Genomic DNA, 20,750 nt, shown 5'->3' with positions numbered 1-20,750 from the left:
TGATAAAGGAAGGGTCTAAGGTTTGGAAGGGGAAGGATTTGGATATCACATCTCATGTTATAGGACGGGTCTCAGGTTTGGTATTAGAAGCATTGAGATATCAAGTCTCATGGTATAAGAAGGGTCTCAGAATTGGAATGGGAAGGAGTTGGATATCACACCTCAAGCTATAGGAAGGGTCTCAGGATTGGAATGGGAAGGAGTTTGATATCACATCTCATGCCATAGTATGGGTCTCAGGTTTGGTAGAAGCATTGGGATATCACATCTCATGCTATCGGAAGGGTATCAGTATTGGATTTGGAAGAAGTTGGATATCCCATCTCATGCTATAGGAAGGGTCTCAGGTTGGAATGGGAAAGAGTTGGATATCACATTTCATGTTATAGGAAGGGTCTCAGGATTGGAATGGGAAGGACTTGGATATCATATCTCATGCTATAGGACGGGTCTCAGGTTTGTTATTAGAATCATTGAGATATCATATTGCATGCTGTAGGAAGGGTCTAAGGATTGGAATGGGAAGGACTTGGATATCACATCTCATGCTATAGATAGGCTCTTAGGTTTGGAAAGGGAAGGAGTTGGATATCACATTTCATGTTAGAGGAAGGATCTCAGGTTTTTTATTAGAAGCATTGAGATATCACATCTCATGCTATAGGAAGGGTCTCAGGGTTGGAATGGGAAGGAGTTGGATATCACATCTCATCCAATAGGAAGGGTCTCAGGTTTGGTATAAGCATTGAGATATCACATCTCATGCTATAGGACGGGTCTCAGGATTGGAATGGAAGGAGTTGGATATCACATCTCATGTTATAGGAAGGATCTCAGGTTTGGTATTAGAAGCATTGAGACATCACATCTCATGCTATAGGAAGGGTCTCAGGGTTGGAATGGGAAGGAGTTGGATATCACATCTCATCCAATAGGAAGGGTCTCAGGTTTGGAATGGGAAGGAATTGGATATCACATCTCATGTTATAGGAAGGATCTCAGGTTTGGTATTAGAAGCATTGAGATATCACATCTCATGCTATAGGAAGGGTCTCAGGATTGGAATGTGAAGTTTTTGGATATCACATCTCATGCTAAAAGAAGGGTCTCAGGTTTGGTAGAAGCATTGAGATATCACGTCTCTGCTATCGGAAGGGTCTCAGGATTGGATTGGGAAGGAGTTGGATATCCCTTCTCATGCTATAGGAAGGGTCTCAGGATTTAAATGGGAAGGAGTTGGATATCACATCTCATGTTATAGGAAGGGTCTCAGGATTGGAATGGGAAGGATTTGGATATCACATCTCTTGCTATAGGAAGGGTCTCAGGATTGGAATGGGTAGGAGTTGGATATTACTTCTTGCTATAGGAAGGGTCTCATGTTTGGAATGGGAAGCAGTTGGATATCACATATGCTATAGTTAGTGTCTCAGGTTTGGAACGGGAATGAGTTGGATATCACATCTCATGTTATAGGAAGGGTCTCAGGTTTGGTATAAGCATTGAGATATCACATCTCTGCTATCGGAAGCGGCTCAGGATTGGAATGGGAAGGAGTTGGATATCCCATCTCATGTTATAGGAAGAGTCTCTGGTTTGGTATTAGAATCATTGAGATATCACATCGCATGCTGTAGGAAGGGTCTAAGGATTGGAATGGGATGGACTTGGATATCACATCTCATGCTATAGGTAGGCTCTCAGGTTTGGTATAAGCATTGAGATATCACATCTCATGCTATAGGAAGGGTCTCAGGATTGGAATGGGAAGGAGTTGTATATGACATCTCAGGCCATAGGAAGGGTCTCAGGTTTGGTATAAGCATTGAGAAATCACATCTCTGCTATCGGAAGGGTCTCAGGATTGGAATGGGAAGGAGTTGGATATCTCATCTCATGTTATAGGAAGAGTCTCTGGTTTGGTATTAGAATCATTGAGATATCACATCGCATGCTGTAGGAAGGGTCTAAGGATTGGAATGGGATGGACTTGGATATCACATCTCATGCTATAGGTAGGCTCTCAGGTGTGGTATAAGCATTGAGATATCACATCTCATGCTATAGGAAGGGTCTCAGGATTGGAATGGGAAGGAATTGGATATCACATCTCATGCTATAGGAAGGGTCTCAGATTTGGTATAAGCATTGAGATATCACATCTCATGCTAAAGGAAGGGTCTCAGGATTGGAATGGGAAGGAGTTGTATATGACATCTCAGGCCATAGGAAGGGTCTCAGGTTTGGTATAAGCATTGAGATATCACATCTCTGCTATCGGAAGGGTCTCAGGATTGGAATGGGAAGGAGTTGGATATCCCATCTCATGTTATAGGAATGGTCTCAGGTTTGGTATTAGAAGCATAGAGATATCACATCTCATGCTATAGGAAGGGTCTCAGGATTGGAATGGGAAGGACTTGGATGTCACATCTCATGCTATAGGGAGGGTCTCAAGTTTGATATTAGAAGCATTGAGATAACAAATCTCATGATATCGGAAGGGTCTCAGGATTGGAATGGGAAGGAGTTGGATATCACATCTCATGATAAAGGAAGGGTCTAAGGTTTGGAAGGGGAAGGATTTGGATATCACATCTCATGTTATAGGACGGGTCTCAGGTTTGGTATTAGAAGCATTGAGATATCAAGTCTCATGGTATAAGAAGGGTCTCAGAATTGGAATGGGAAGGAGTTGGATATCACACCTCAAGCTATAGGAAGGGTCTCAGGATTGGAATGGGAAGGAGTTTGATATCACATCTCATGCTATAGTATGGGTCTCAGGTTTGGCAGAAGCATTGGGATATCACATCTCATGCTATCGGAAGGGTATCAGTATTGGATTTGGAAGAAGTTGGATATCCCATCTCATGCTATAGGAAGGGTCTCAGGTTGGAATGGGAAGGAGTTGGATATCACATTTCATGTTATAGGAAGGGTCTCAGGATTGGATTGGGAAGGAGTTGTATATGACATCTCATGTTATAGGAAGGGTCTCAGGTTTGGTATTAGAAGCATTGAGATATCACATCTCATGCTATAGGAAGGGTCTCAGGATTGGAATGGGGAGGACTTGGATGTCACATCTCATGCTATAGGGAGGGTCTCAAGTTTGATATTAGAAGCATTGAGAGAACAAATCTCATGATATCGGAAGGGTCTCAGGATTGGAATGGGAAGGAGTTGGATATCACATCTCATGATAAAGGAAGGGTCTAAGGTTTGGAAGGGGAAAGATTTGGATATCACATCTCATGTTATAGGACGGGTCTCAGGTTTGGTATTAGAAGCATTGAGATATCAAGTCTCATGGCATAGGAAGGGTCTCAGAATTGGAATGGGAAGGAGTTGGATATCACATCTCAAGCTATAGGAAGAGTCTCAGGATTGGAATGGGAATGAGTTTGATATCACATCTCATGCCATAGTATGGGTCTCGGGTTTGGTAGAAGCATTGGGATATCACAATTCATGCTATTGGAAGGGTATCAGTATTGGATTTGGAAGGAGTTGGATATCCCATCTCATGCTATAGGAAGGGTCTCAGGTTGGAATGGGAAGGAGTTGGATATCACATTTCATGTTATAGGAAGGGTCTCAGGATTGGAATGGGAAGGACTTGGATATCATATCTCATGCTATAGGAAGGCTCTCAGGTTTGGAAGGGGAAGGAGTTGGATATCTCATTTCATGTTAGAGGAAGGATCTCAGGTTTGGTATTAGAGGCCTTGAGATATCACATCTCATGCTATAGGAAGGGTCTCAGGATTGGAATGGGAAGGAGTTGGATATCACATCTCAAGCTTTAGGAAGGGTCTCAGGTTTGGTATAAGCATTGAGATAGCACATCTCATGCTATAGGAAGGGTCTCAGGATTGGAATGGGAAGTAGTTGGATATCACATCTCATGCTATAGGAAGGGTCTCAGGTTTGGTATAAGCATTGAGATATCACATCTCATGCTATAGGACGGGTCTCAGGATTGGAATGGAAGGAGTTGGATATCACATCTCATGTTATAGGAAGGATCTCAGGTTTGGTATTAGAAGCATTGAGACATCACATCTCATGCTATAGGAAGGGTCTCAGGGTTGGAATGGGAAGGAGTTGGATATCACATCTCATCCAATAGGAAGGGTCTTAGGTTTGGAATTGGAAGGAATTGGATATCACATCTCATGTTATAGGAAGGATCTCAGGTTTGGTATTAGAAGCATTGAGATATCACATCTCATGCTATAGGAAGGGTCTCAGGATTGGAATGTGAAGGATTTGGATATCACATCTCATGCTAAAGGAAGGGTCTCAGGTTTGGTAGAAGCATTGAGATATCACGTCTCTGCTATCGGAAGGGTCTCAGGATTGGATTGGGAAGGAGTTGGATATCACATCTCATGCCATAGGAAGGGTCTCAGGTTTGGTATAAGCATTGAGATATCACATCTCTGCTATCGGAAGGGTCTCAGGATTGGATTGGGAAGGAGTTGGATATCCCTTCTCATGCTATAGGAAGTGTCTCAGGTTGGAATGGGAAGGAGTTGGATATCACATCTCATGTTATAGGAAGGGACTCAGGATTGGAATGGGAAGGATTTGGATATCACATCTCTTGCTATAGGAAGGGTCTCAGGATTGGAATGGGTAGGAGTTGGATATTACTTTCTTGCTATAGGAAGGGTCTCATGTTTGGAATGGGAAGGAGTTGGATATCACATATGCTATAGTTAGTGTCTCAGGTTTGGAACGGGAAGGAGTTGGATATCACATCTCATGTTATAGGAAGGGTCTCAGGTTTGGTATAAGCATTGAGATATCACATCTCTGCTATCGGAAGCGGCTCAGGATTGGAATGGGAAAGAGTTGGATATCCCATCTCATGTTATAGTAAGAGTCTCTGGTTTGGTATTAGAATCATTGAGATATCACATTGCATGCTGTAGGAAGGGTCTAAGGATTGGAATGGGATGGACTTGGATATCACATCTCATGCTATAGGTAGGCTCTCAGGTTTGGTATAAGCATTGAGATATCACATCTCATGCTATAGGAAGGGTCTCAGATTTGGTATAAGCATTGAGATATCACATCTCATGCTAAAGGAAGGGTCTCAGGATTGGAATGGGAAGGAGTTGTATATGACATCTCAGGCCACAGGAAGGGTCTCAGGTTTAGTATAAGCATTGAGATATCACATCTCTGCTATCGGAAGGGTCTCAGGATTGGAATGGGAAGGAGTTGGATATCCCATCTCATGTTATAGGAAGGGTCTCAGGTTTGGTATTAGAAGCATAGAGATATCACATCTCATGCTATAGGAAGGGTCTCAGGATTGGAATGGGAAGGACTTGGATGTCACATCTCATGCTATAGGGAGGGTCTCAAGTTTGATATTAGAAGCATTGAGATAACAAATCTCATGATATCGGAAGGGTCTCCGGATTGGAATGGGAAGGAGTTGGATACCACATCTCATGATAAAGGAAGGGTCTAAGGTTTGGAAGGGGAAGGATTTGGATATCACATCTCATGTTATAGGACGGGTCTCAGGTTTGGTATTAGAAGCATTGAGATATCAAGTCTCATGGTATAAGAAGGGTCTCAGAATTGGAATGGGAAGGAGTTGGATATCACACCTCAAGCTATAGGAAGGGTCTCAGAATTGGAATGGGAAGGAGTTTGATATCACATCTCATGCCATAGTATGGGTCTCAGGTTTGGTAGAAGCATTGGGATATCACATCTCATGCTATCGGAAGGGTATCAGTATTGGATTTGGAAGAAGTTGGATATCCCATCTCATGCTATAGGAAGGGTCTCAGGTTGGAATGGGAAGGAGTTGGATACCACATTTCATGTTATAGGAAGGGTCTCAGGATTGGAATGGGAAGGACTTGGATATCATATCTCATGCTATAGGACGGGTCTCAGGTTTGTTATTAGAATCATTGAGATATCATATTGCATGCTGCAGGAAGGGTCTAAGGATTGCAATGGGAAGGACTTGGATATCACATCTCATGCTATAGATAGGCTCTTAGGTTTGGAAAGGGAAGGAGTTGGATATCACATTTCATGTTAGAGGAAGGATCTCAGGTTTGGTATTAGAAGCATTGAGATATCACATCTCATGCTATAGGAAGGGTCTCAGGATTGGAATGGGAAGTAGTTGGATATCTCATCTCATGCTATAGGAAGGGTCTCAGGTTTGGTATAAGCATTGAGATATCACATCTCATGCTATAGGACGGGTCTCAGGATTGGAATGGAAGGAGTTGGATATCAAATCTCATGTTATAGGAAGGATCTCAGGTTTGGTATTAGAAGCATTGAGACATCACATCTCATGCTATAGGAAGGGTCTCAGGGTTGGAATGGGAAGGAGTTGGATATCACATCTCATCCAATAGGAAGGGTCTCAGGTTTGGAATGGGAAGGAATTGGATATCACATCTCATGTTATAGGAAGGATCTCAGGTTTGGTATTAGAAGCATTGAGATATCACATCTCATGCTATAGGAAGGGTCTCAGGATTGGAATGTGAAGGATTTGGATATCACATCTCATGCTAAAGGAAGGGTCTCAGGTTTGGTAGAAGCATTGAGATATCACGTCTCTTCTATCGGAAGGGTCTCAGGATTGGATTGGGAAGGAGTTGGATATCCCTTCTCATGCTATAGGAAGGGTCTCAGGATTTGAATGGCAAGGAGTTGGATATCACATCTCATGCCATAGGAAGGGTCTCAGGTTTGGTATAAGCATTGAGATATCACATCTCTGCTATCGGAAGGGTCTCAGGATTGGAATGGGAAGGAGTTGGATATTCCCATCTCATGTTATAGGAAGGGTCTCAGGTTTGGTATTAGAAGCATTGAGATATCACATCTCATGCTATAGGAAGGGTCTCAGGATTGGAATGGGAAGGACTTGGATATCACATCTCATGCTATAGGGAGGGTCTCAAGTTTGATATTAGAAGCTTTGAGATATCACATCTCATGATATCGGAAGGGTCTCAGGATTGGAATGGGATGGACTTGGATATCACATCTCATGCTATAGGTAGGCTCTCAGGTTTGGTATAAGCATTGAGATATCACATCTCATGCTATAGGAAGGGTCTCAGATTTGGTATAAGCATTGAGATATCACATCTCATGCTAAAGGAAGGGTCTCAGGATTGGAATGGGAAGGAGTTGTATATGACATCTCAGGCCACAGGAAGGGTCTCAGGTTTAGTATAAGCATTGAGATATCACATCTCTGCTATCAGAAGGGTCTCAGGATTGGAATGGGAAGGAGTTGGATATCCCATCTCATGTTATAGGAAGGGTCTCAGGTTTGGTATTAGAAGCATAGAGATATCACATCTCATGCTATAGGAAGGGTCTCAGGATTGGAATGGGAAGGACTTGGATGTCACATCTCATGCTATAGGGAGGGTCTCAAGTTTGATATTAGAAGCATTGAGATAACAAATCTCATGATATCGGAAGGGTCTCCGGATTGGAATGGGAAGGAGTTGGATACCACATCTCATGATAAAGGAATGGTCTAAGGTTTGGAAGGGGAAGGATTTGGATATCACATCTCATGTTATAGGACGGGTCTCAGGTTTGGTATTAGAAGCATTGAGATATCAAGTCTCATGGTATAAGAAGGGTCTCAGAATTGGAATGGGAAGGAGTTGGATATCACACCTCAAGCCATAGTATGGGTCTCAGGTTTGGTAGAAGCATTGGGATATCACATCTCATGCTATCGGAAGGGTATCAGTATTGGATTTGGAAGAAGTTGGATATCCCATCTCATGCTATAGGAAGGGTCTCAGGTTGGAATGGGAAGGAGTTGGATACCACATTTCATGTTATAGGAAGGGTCTCAGGATTGGAATGGGAAGGACTTGGATATCATATCTCATGCTATAGGACGGGTCTCAGGTTTGTTATTAGAATCATTGAGATATCATATTGCATGCTGCAGGAAGGGTCTAAGGATTGGAATGGGAAGGACTTGGATATCACATCTCATGCTATAGATAGGCTCTTAGGTTTGGAAAGGGAAGGAGTTGGATATCACATTTCATGTTAGAGGTAGGATCTCAGGTTTGGTATTAGAAGCATTGAGATATCACATCTCATGCTATAGGAAGGGTCTCAGGATTGGAATGGGAAGTAGTTGGATATCACATCTCATGCTATAGGAAGGGTCTCAGGTTTGGTATAAGCATTGAGATATCACATCTCATGCTATAGGACGGGTCTCAGGGTTGGAATGGAAGGAGTTGGATATCAAATCTCATGTTATAGGAAGGATCTCAGGTTTGGTATTAGAAGCATTGAGAAATCACATCTCATGCTATAGGAAGGGTCTCAGGGTTGGAATGGGAAGGAGTTGGATATCACATCTCTTCCAATAGGAAGGGTCTCAGGTTTGGAATGGGAAGGAATTGGATATCACATCTCATGTTATAGGAAGGATCTCAGGTTTGGTATTAGAAGCATTGAGATATCACATCTCATGCTATAGGAAGGGTCTCAGGATTGGAATGTGAAGGATTTGGATATCACATCTCATGCTAAAGGAAGGGTCTCAGGTTTGGTAGAAGCATTGAGATATCACGTCTCTTCTATCGGAAGGGTCTCAGGATTGGATTGGGAAGGAGTTGGATATCCCTTCTCATGCTATAGGAAGGGTCTCAGGATTTGAATGGCAAGGAGTTGGATATCACATCTCATGCCATAGGAAGGGTCTCAGGTTTGGTATAAGCATTGAGATATCACATCTCTGCTATCGGAAGGGTCTCAGGATTGGAATGGGAAGGAGTTGGATATTCCCATCTCATGTTATAGGAAGGGTCTCAGGTTTGGTATTAGAAGCATTGAGATATCACATCTCATGCTATAGGAAGGGTCTCAGGATTGGAATGGGAAGGACTTGGATATCACATCTCATGCTATAGGGAGGGTCTCAAGTTTGATATTAGAAGCTTTGAGATATCACATCTCATGATATCGGAAGGGTCTCAGGATTGGAATGGGAAGGAGTTGGATATCACATCTCATGATAAATGAAGGGTCTAAGGTTTGGAAGGGGAAGGATTTGGATATCACATCTCATGTTATATTACGGGTCTCAGGTTTGGTATTAGAAGCATTGAGATATCAAGTCTCAGAGTATAGGAAGGGTCTCAGAATTGGAATGGGAAGGAGTTGGATATCACATCTCAAGCTATAGGAAGGGTCTCAGGATTGGAATGGGAAGGACTTGGATATCACATCTCATGCTATAGGAAGGCTCTCAGGTTTGGAAGGGGAAAGAGTTGGATATCACATTTCATGTTAGAGGTAGGATCTCAGGTTTGGTATTAGAGGCATTGAGATATCACATCTCATGCTATCAGAAGGGTCTCAGGAATGGAATGGGAAGGAGTTGGATATCACATCTCATGCTAAAGGGAGTGTCTCAGGTTTGGAAGGGGAAGGATTTGGATATCACATCTCATGTTATAGGAAGCATCTCAGGTTTGGTATTAGAAGCATTGAGATATCACATCTCATGCTATCGGAAGGATCTCAGGTTTGGTATTAGAAGCATTGAGATATCACATCTCATGCTATCAGAAGGGTCTCAGGATTGGAATGGGAAGGAGTTGGATATCACATCTCATGCTAAAGGGAGGGTCTCAGGTTTGGAAGGGGAAGGATTTGGATATCACATCTCATGTTATCGGAAGGAAATCACGTTTGGTATTAGAAGTATTGAGATATCATATCTCATGCTATAGGAAGGGTCTCAGGATTGGAATGGGAAAGAGTTGGATATCACTTCTCATGCTATAGGGAGTGTCTCAGGATTGGAATGGGAAGGACTTAGATATCACATATCATGCTATAGGGAGGGTCTCAGTTTTGATATTAGAAGCATTGAGATATCACATCTCTTGCTATCGGAAGTGTCTCAGGATTGGAATGGGAAGGAGCTGGATATCACATCTCATGCTAAAGGAAGGGTCTCAGGTTTGGAACGGGAAGGATTTGGATATCACATCTCATGTTATAGGAAGGGTCTCAGGTTTGGTATAAGCATTGAGATATCACATCTCTGCTATCGGAAGTGTCTCAGGATTGGAATGGGAAGGAGTTGGATATCCCATCTCATGTTATAGGACGGGTCTCAGGTTTGTTATTAGAATCATTGAGATATCATATTGCATGCTGTAGGAAGGGTCTAAGGGTTGGAATGGGAAGGACTTGGATATCACATCTCATGCTATAGATAGGCTCTTAGGTTTGGAAAGCGAAGGAGTTGGATATCACATTTCATGTTAGAGGAAGGATCTCAGGTTTGGTATTAGAAGCATTGAGATATCACATCTCATGCTATAGGACGGGTCTCAGGATTGGAATGGAAGGAGTTGGATATCACATCTCATGTTATAGGAAGGATCTCAGGTTTGGTATTAGAAGCATTGAGACATCACATCTCATGCTATAGGAAGGGTCTCAGGGTTGGAATGGGAAGGAGTTGGATATCACATCTCATCCAATAGGAAGGGTCTCAGGTTTGGAATGGGAAGGAATTGGATATCACATCTCATGTTTTAGGAAGGATCTCAGGTTTGGTATTAGAAGCATTGAGATATCACATCTCATGCTATAGGAAGGGTCTCAGGATTGGAATGTGAAGGATTTGGATATCACATCTCATGCTAAAGGAAGGGTCTCAGGTTTGGTAGAAGCATTGAGATATCACGTCTCTGCTATCGGAAGGGTCTCAGGATTGGATTGGGAAGGAGTTGGATATCCCTTCTCATGCTATAGGAAGGGTCTCAGGATTTGAATGGCGAGGAGTTGGATATCACATCTCATGCCATAGGAAGGGTCTCAGGTTTGGTATAAGCATTGAGATATCACATCTCTGCTATCGGAAGGGTCTCAGGTTGGAATGGGAAGGAGTTGGATATCCCTTCTCATGTTATAGGAAGGGTCTCAGGATTGGAATGGGAAGGATTTGGATATCACATCTCTTGCTATAGGAAGGGTCTCAGGATTGGAATGGGTAGGAGTTGGATATTACTTTCTTGCTATAGGAAGGGTCTCATGTTTGGAATGGGAAGGAGTTGGATATCACATATGCTATAGTTAGTGTCTCAGGTTTGGAACGGGAAGGAGTTGGATATCACATCTCATGTTATAGGAAGGGTCTCAGGTTTGGTATAAGCATTGAGATATCACATCTCCGCTATCGGAAGCGGCTCAGGATTGGAATGGGAAGGAGTTGGATATCCCATCTCATGTTATAGTAAGAGTCTCTGGTTTGGTATTAGAATCATTGAGATATCACATCGCATGCTGTAGGAAGGGTCTAAGGATTGGAATGGGATGGACTTGGATATCACATCTCATGCTATAGGTAGGCTCTCAGGTTTGGTATAAGCATTGAGATATCACATCTCATGCTATAGGAAGGGTCTCAGGATTGGAATGGGAAGGATTTGGATATCACATCTCATGCTATAGGAAGGGTCTCAGATTTGGTATAAGCATTGAGATATCACATCTCATGCTAAAGGAAGGGTCTCAGGATTGGAATGGGAAGGAGTTGTATATGACATCTCAGGCCATAGGAAGGGTCTCAGGTTTGGTATAAGCATTGAGATATCACATCTCTGCTATCGGAAGGGTCTCAGGATTGGAATGGGAAGGAGTTGGATATCCCATCTCATGTTATAGGAAGGGTCTCAGGTTTGGTATTAGAAGCATAGAGATATCACATCTCATGATAAAGGAAGGGTCTCAGGATTGGAATGGGAAGGAGTTGGATACCACATCTCATGATAAAGGAAGGGTCTAAGGTTTGGAAGGGGAAGGATTTGGATATCACATCTCATGTTATAGGACGGGTCTCAGGTTTGGTATTAGAAGCATTGAGATATCAAGTCTCATGGTATAAGAAGGGTCTCAGAATTGGAATGGGAAGGAGTTGGATATCACATCTCATGCCATAGTATGGGTCTCAGGTTTGGTAGAAGCATTGGGATAGCACATCTCATGCTATCGGAAGGGTATCAGTATTGGATTTGGAAGAAGTTGTATATCCCATCTCATGCTATAGGAAGGGTCTCAGGTTGGAATGGGAAAGAGTTGGATATCACATTTCATGTTATAGGAAGGGTCTCAGGATTGGAATGGGAAGGCTTGGATATCATATCTCATGCTATAGGACGGGTCTCAGGTTTGTTATTAGAATCATTGAGATATCATATTGCATGCTGTAGGAAGGGTCTAAGGATTGGAATGGGAAGGACTTGGATATCACATCTCATGCTATAGATAGGCTCTTAGGTTTGGAAAGGGAAGGAGTTGGATATCACATTTCATGTTAGAGGAAGGATCTCAGGTTTGGTATTAGAAGCATTGAGATATCACATCTCATGCTATAGGAAGGGTCTCAGGATTGGAATGGGAAGTAGTTGGATATCACATCTCATGCTATAGGAAGGGTCTCAGGTTTGGTATAAGCATTGAGATATCACATCTCATGCTATAGGACGGGTCTCAGGATTGGAATGGAAGGAGTTGGATATCACATCTCATGTTATAGGAAGGATCTCAGGTTTGGTATTAGAAGCATTGAGACATCACATCTCATGCTATAGGAAGGGTCTCAGGGTTGGAATGGAAGGAGTTGGATATCACATCTCATCCAATAGGAAGGGTCTCAGGTTTGGAATGGGAAGGAATTGGATATCACATCTCATGTTATAGGAAGGGTCTCAGGATTGGAATGTGAAGTTTTTGGATATCACATCTCATGCTAAAGGAAGGGTCTCAGGTTTGGTAGAAGCATTGAGATATCACGTCTCTGCTATCGGAAGGGTCTCAGGATTGGATTGGGAAGGAGTTGGATATCCCTTCTCATGCTATAGGAAGGGTCTCAGGATTTGAATGGGAAGGAGTTGGATATCACATCTCATGTTATAGGAAGGGTCTCAGGATTGGAATGGGAAGGATTTGGATATCGCATCTCTTGCTATAGGAAGGGTCTCAGGATTGGAATGGGTAGGAGTTGGATATTACTTCTTGCTATAGGAAGGGTCTCATGTTTGGAATGGGAAGCAGTTTTATCACATATGCTATAGTTAGTGTCTCAGGTTTGGAACGGGAAGGAGTTGGATATCACATCTCATGTTATAGGAAGGGTCTCAGGTTTGGTATAAGCATTGAGATATCACATCTCTGCTATCGGAAGCGGCTCAGGATTGGAATGGGAAGGAGTTGGATATCCCATCTCATGTTATAGGAAGAGTCTCTGGTTTGGTATTAGAATCATTGAGATATCACATCGCATGCTGTAGGAAGGGTCTAAGGATTGGAATGGGATGGACTTGGATATCACATCTCATGCTATAGGTAGGCTCTCAGGTTTGGTATAAGCATTGAGATATCACATCTCATGCTATAGGAAGGGTCTCAGGATTGGAATGGGAAGGAGTTGTATATGACATCTCAGGCCATAGGAAGGGTCTCAGGTTTGGTATAAGCATTGAGATATCACATCTCTGCTATCGGAAGGGTCTCAGGATTGGAATGGGAAGGAGTTGGATATCTCATCTCATGTTATAGGAAGAGTCTCTGGTTTGGTATTAGAATCATTGAGATATCACATCGCATGCTGTAGGAAGGGTCTAAGGATTGGAATGGGATGGACTTGGATATCACATCTCATGCTATAGGTAGGCTCTCAGGTGTGGTATAAGCATTGAGATATCACATCTCATGCTATAGGAAGGGTCTCAGGATTGGAATGGGAAGGAATTGGATATCACATCTCATGCTATAGGAAGGGTCTCAGATTTGGTATAAGCATTGAGATATCACATCTCATGCTAAAGGAAGGGTCTCAGGATTGGAATGGGAAGGAGTTGTATATGACATCTCAGGCCATAGGAAGGGTCTCAGGTTTGGTATAAGCATTGAGATATCACATCTCTGCTATCGGAAGGGTCTCAGGATTGGAATGGGAAGGAGTTGGATATCCCATCTCATGTTATAGGAATGGTCTCAGGTTTGGTATTAGAAGCATTGAGATATCACATCTCATGCTATAGGAAGGGTCTCAGGATTGGAATGGGAAGGACTTGGATGTCACATCTCATGCTATAGGGAGGGTCTCAAGTTTGATATTAGAAGCATTGAGATAACAAATCTCATGATATCGGAAGGGTCTCAGGATTGGAATGGGAAGGAGTTGGATATCACATCTCATGATAAAGGAAGGGTCTAAGGTTTGGAAGGGGAAGGATTTGGATATCACATCTCATGTTATAGGACGGGTCTCAGGTTTGGTATTAGAAGCATTGAGATATCAAGTCTCATGGTATAAGAAGGGTCTCAGAATTGGAATGGGAAGGATTTGGATATCACACCTCAAGCTATAGGAAGGGTCTCAGGATTGGAATGGGAAGGAGTTTGATATCACATCTCATGCCATAGTATGGGTCTCAGGTTTGGTAGAAGCATTGGGATATCACATCTCATACTATCGGAAGGGTATCAGTATTGGATTTGGAAGAAGTTGGATATCCCATCTCATGCTATAGGAAGGGTCTCAGGTTGGAATGGGAAGGAGTTGGATATCACATTTCATGTTATAGGAAGGGTCTCAGGATTGGATTGGGAAGGAGTTGTAAATGACATCTCATGTTATAGGAAGGGTCTCAGGTTTGGTATTAGAAGCATTGAGATATCACATCTCATGCTATAGGAAGGGTCTCAGGATTGGAATGGGGAGGACTTGGATGTCACATCTCATGCTATAGGGAGGGTCTCAAGTTTGATATTAGAAGCATTGAGATAACAAATCTCATGATATCGGAAGGGTCTCAGGATTGGAATGGGAAGGAGTTGGATATCACATCTCATGATAAAGGAAGGGTCTAAGGTTTGGAAGGGGAAAGATTTGGATATCACATCTCATGTTATAGGACGGGTCTCAGGTTTGGTATTAGAAGCATTGAGATATCAAGTCTCATGGCATAGGAAGGGTCTCAGAATTGGAATGGGAAGGAGTTGGATATCACATCTCAAGCTATGGGAAGAGTCTCAGGATTGGAATGGGAATGAGTTTGATATCACATCTCATGCCATAGTATGGGTCTCGGGTTTGGTAGAAGCATTGGGATATCACAATTCATGCTATTGGAAGGGTATCAGTATTGGATTGGGAAGGAGTTGGATATCCCATCTCATGCTATAGGAAGGGTCTCAGGTTGGAATGGGAAGGAGTTGGATATCACATTTCATGTTATAGGAAGGGTCTCAGGATTGGAATGGGAAGGACTTGGATATCATATCTCATGCTATAGGAAGGCTCTCAGGTTTGGAAGGGGAAGGAGTTGGATATCACATTTCATGTTAGAGGAAGGATCTCAGGTTTGGTATTAGAGGCCTTGAGATATCACATCTCATGCTATAGGAAGGGTCTCAGGATTGGAATGGGAAGGAGTTGGATATCACATCTCAAGCTTTAGGAAGGGTCTCAGGTTTGGTATAAGCATTGAGATAGCACATCTCATGCTATAGGAAGGGTCTCAGGATTGGAATGGGAAGGAGTTGGATATCACATCTCATGTTATAGGAAAAATCTCAGGTTTGGTATTAGAAGCATTGAGACATCACATCTCATGTTATAGGAGGGGTCTCAGGATTGGAATTGGAAGAAGTTGGATATCACATCTCATGCTATAGGAAGGGTCTCAGGTTTGGAAGGGGAAGGAGTTGGATATCCAATCTCATGTTATAGGACTGGTCTCAGGTTTGGTATTAGAAGCATTGAGATATCACATCGCATGCTGTAGGAAGGTTCTCAGGTTTGGTATTAGAAGCATTGAGACATCACATCTCATGCTATAGGAAGGGTCTCAGGATTGGAATGGGAAGGAGTTGGATATCACATCTCATGTTATAGGAAGGATCTCAGGTTTGGTATTAGAAGCATTGAGACATCACATCTCATGCTATAGGAAGGGTCTCAGCATTGGAATGGGAAGGAGTTGGATATCACATCTCATGCTATAGGAAGGGTCTCACATTTGGTATAAGCATTGAGATATCACATCTCATGCTATAGGAAGGGTCTCAGGATTGGATTGGGAAGGAGTTGTATATGACATCCCAGGCCATAGGAAGGGTCTCAGGATTGGTATAAGCATTGAGATATCACATCTCTGCTATTGGAAGGGTCTCAGGATTGGAATGGGAAGGAGTTGGATATCCCATCTCATGTTATAGGAAGGGTCTCCGGTTTGGTATTAGAAGCATTGAGATATCACATCTCATGCTATAGGAAGAGTCTCAGGATTGGAATGGGGAGGACTTGGATGTCACATCTCATGCTATAGGGAGGGTCTCAAGTTTGATATTAGAAGCATTAAGATAACAAATCTCATGATATCGGAAGGGTCTCAGGATTGGAATGGGAAGGAGTTGGATATCACATCTCATGATAAAGGAAGGGTCTAAGGTTTGGAAGGGGAAAGATTTGGATATCACATCTCATGTTATAGGACGGGTCTCAGGTTTGGTATTAGAAGCATTGAGATATCAAGTCTCATGGCATAGGAAGGGTCTCAGAATTGGAATGTGAAGGAGTTGGATATCACATCTCAAGCTATAGGAAGAATCTCAGGATTGGAATCGGAAGGAGTTTGATATCACATCTCATGCCATAGTATGGGTCTCAGGTTTGGTAGAAGCATTGGGATATCACATCTCATGCTATTGGAAGGGTATCAGTATTGGATTTGGAAGGAGTTGGATATCCCATCTCATGCTATAGGAAGGGTCTCAGGTTGGAATGGGAAGGAGTTGGATATCACATTTCATGTTATAGGAAGGGTCTCAGGATTGGAATGGGAAGGACTTGGATATCATATCTCATGCTATAGGAAGGCTCTCAGGTTTGGAAGGGGAAGGAGTTGGATATCACATTTCATGTTAGAGGAAGGATCTCAGGTTTGGTATTAGAGGCCTTGAGATATCACATCTCATGCTATAGGAAGGGTCTCAGGATTGGAATGGGAAGGAGTTGGATATCACATCTCAAGCTTTAGGAAGGGTCTCAGGTTTGGTATAAGCATTGAGATAGCACATCTCATGCTATAGGAAGGGTCTCAGGATTGGAATGGGAAGGAGTTGGATATCACATCTCATGTTATAGGAAGGATCTCAGGTTTGGTATTAGAAGCATTGAGACATCACATCTCATGCTATAGGAAGGGTCTCAGGATTGGAATGGGAAGGAGTTGGATATCACATCTCATGCTATAGGAAGGGTCTCAGATTTGGTATAAGCATTGAGATATCACATCTCTGCTATCGGAAGGGTCTCAGGATTGGAATGGGAAGGAGTTGGATATCCCATCTCATGCTATAGGGAGGGTCTCAATTTTGATATTAGAAGCATTGAGATAACAAATCTCATGATATCGGAAGGGTCTCAGGATTGGAATGGGAAGGAGTTGGATATCACATCTCATGATAAAGGAAGGGTCTAAGGTTTGGAAGGGGAAAGATTTGGATATCACATCTCATGTTATAGGACGGGTCTCAGGTTTGGTATTAGAAGCATTGAGACATCACATCTCATGCTGTAGGAAGGGTCTCAGGATTGGAATGGGAAGGAGTTGGATATCACATCTCATGTTATAGGAAGGATCTCAGGTTTGGTATTAGAAGCATTGAGACATCACATCTCATGCTATAGGAAGGGTCTCAGGATTGGAATGGGAAGGAGTTGGATATCACATCTCATGCTATAGGAAGGGTCTCAGATTTGGTATAAGCATTGAGATATCACATCTCTGCTATCGGAAGGGTCTCAGGATTGGAATGGGAAGGAGTTGGATATCCCATCTCATGCTATAGGGAGGGTCTCAATTTTGATATTAGAAGCATTGAGATAACAAATCTCATGATATCGGAAGGGTCTCAGGATTGGAATGGGAAGGAGTTGGATATCACATCTCATGATAAAGCAAGGGTCTAAGGTTTGGAAGGGGAAAGATTTGGATATCACATCTCATGTTATAGGACGGGTCTCAGGTTTGGTATTAGAAGCATTGAGATATCAAGTCTCATGGTATAGGAAGGGTCTCAGAATTGGAATGGGAAGGAGTTGGATATCACATCTCAAGCTATAGGAAGAGTCTCAGGATTGGAATGGGAAGGAGTTTGATATCACATCTCATGCCATAGTATGGTTCTCAGGTTTGATAGAAGCATTGGGATATCACATCTCATGCTATTGGAAGGGTATCAGTATTGGATTTGGAAGGAGTTGGATATCCCATCTCATGCTATAGGAAGGGTCTCAGGTTGGAATGGGAAGGAGTTGGATATCACATTTCATGTTATAGGAAGGGTCTCAGGATTGGAATGGGAAGGACTTGGATATCATATCTCATGCTATAGGAAGGCTCTCAGGTTTGGAAGGAGAAGGAGTTGGATATCACATTTCATGTTAGAGGAAGGATCTCAGGTTTGGTATTAGAGGCCTTGAGATATCACATCTCATGCTATAGGAAGGGTCTCAGGTTGGAATGGGAAGGAGTTGGATATCACATTTCATGTTCTAGGAAGGGTCTCAGGATTGGAATGGGAAGGAGTTGGATATCACATCTCAAGCTTTAGGAAGGGTCTCAGGTTTGGTATAAGCATTGAGATAGCACATCTCATGCTATAGAAAGGGTCTCAGGATTGGAATGGGAAGGAGTTGGATATCACATCTCATGTTATAGGAAAGATCTCAGGTTTGGTATTAGAAGCATTGAGACATCACATCTCATGTTATAGGAAGGGTCTCAGGATTGGAATGGGAAGAATTTGGATATCACATCTCATGCTATAGGAAGGGTCTCAGGTTTGGAAGGGGAAGGAGTTGGATATCCAATCTCATGTTATAGGACTGGTCTCAGGTTTGGTATTAGAAGCATTGAGATATCACATCGCATGCTGTAGGAAGGTTCTCAGGTTTGGAATGGGGAGGAATTGGATATCACATCTCATGTCATAGGAAGGATCTCAGGTTTGGTATTAGAAGCATTGAGATATCACATCTCATGCTATAGGAATGGTCTCAGGATTGGAATGGGAAGGAGTTGGATATTACATTCCTGCTATAGGAAGGGTCTCATGTTTGGAATGGGAATGTGTTGGATATCACATGTGCTATAGGAAGGGTCTCAGGTTTGGAACGGGAAGGAGTTGGATATCACATCTCATGTTATAGGAAGGGTCTCAGGTTTGGTATAAGCATTGAGATATCACATCTCTGCTATCGGAAGTGTCTCAGGATTGGAATGGGAAGGTGTTGGATATCCCATCTCATGTTATAGGACGGGTCTCAGGTTTGTTATTAGAATCATTGAGATATCATATTGCATGCTGTAGGAAGGGTCTAAGGATTGGAATGGGAAGGAGTTGGATATCCCATCTCATGTTATAGGAAGAGTCTCAAGTTTGGTATTAGAAGCATTTAGATATCACATCTCATGCTATAGGAAGTGTCTCAGGATTGGAATGGGAAGGAGTTGGATATCACATTTCATGTTAGAGGAAGGATCTCAGGTTTGGTATTAGAGGCATTGAGATATCACATCTCATGCTATAGGAAGGGTCTCAGGATTGGAATGGGAAGGAGTTGGATATCACATCTCATGCTATAGGAAGGGTCTCAGATTTGGTATAAGCACTGAGATATCACATCTCATGCTATAGGAAGGGTCTCAGGATTGGAATGGGAAGGAGTTGGATATCACATTTCATGTTAGAGGAAGGATCTCAGGTTTGGTATTAGAGGCATTGAGATATCACATCTCATGCTATAGGAAGGGTCTCAGGATTGGAATGGGAAGGAGTTGGATATCACATCTCATGCTATAGGAAGGGTCTCAGATTTGGTATAAGCATTGAGATATCACATCTCTGCTATCGGAAGGGTCTCAGGATTGGAATGGGAAGGAGTTGGATATCCCATCTCATGCTATAGGGAGGGTCTCAATTTTGATATTAGAAGCATTGAGATAACAAATCTCATGATATCGGAAGGGTCTCAGGATTGGAATGGGAAGGAGTTGGATATCACATCTCATGATAAAGCAAGGGTCTAAGGTTTGGAAGGGGAAAGATTTGGATATCACATCTCATGTTATAGGACGGGTCTCAGGTTTGGTATTAGAAGCATTGAGATATCAAGTCTCATGGTATAGGAAGGGTCTCAGAATTGGAATGGGAAGGAGTTGGATATCACATCTCAAGCTATAGGAAGAGTCTCAGGATTGGAATGGGAAGGAGTTTGATATCACATCTCATGCCATAGTATGGTTCTCAGGTTTGATAGAAGCATTGGGATATCACATCTCATGCTATTGGAAGGGTATCAGTATTGGATTTGGAAGGAGTTGGATATCCCATCTCATGCTATAGGAAGGGTCTCAGGTTGGAATGGGAAGGAGTTGGATATCACATTTCATGTTATAGGAAGGGTCTCAGGATTGGAATGGGAAGGACTTGGATATCATATCTCATGCTATAGGAAGGCTCTCAGGTTTGGAAGGAGAAGGAGTTGGATATCACATTTCATGTTAGAGGAAGGATCTCAGGTTTGGTATTAGAGGCCTTGAGATATCACATCTCATGCTATAGGAAGGGTCTCAGGTTGGAATGGGAAGGAGTTGGATATCACA

This window comes from Ambystoma mexicanum, chromosome 12, assembly GCF_040938575.1.
Source record: "Ambystoma mexicanum isolate Mex_15411 chromosome 12, UKY_AmexF1_1, whole genome shotgun sequence".
Taxonomy (NCBI): domain Eukaryota; kingdom Metazoa; phylum Chordata; class Amphibia; order Caudata; family Ambystomatidae; genus Ambystoma; species Ambystoma mexicanum.
Note: the sequence above shows the minus strand (reverse complement) of the source record.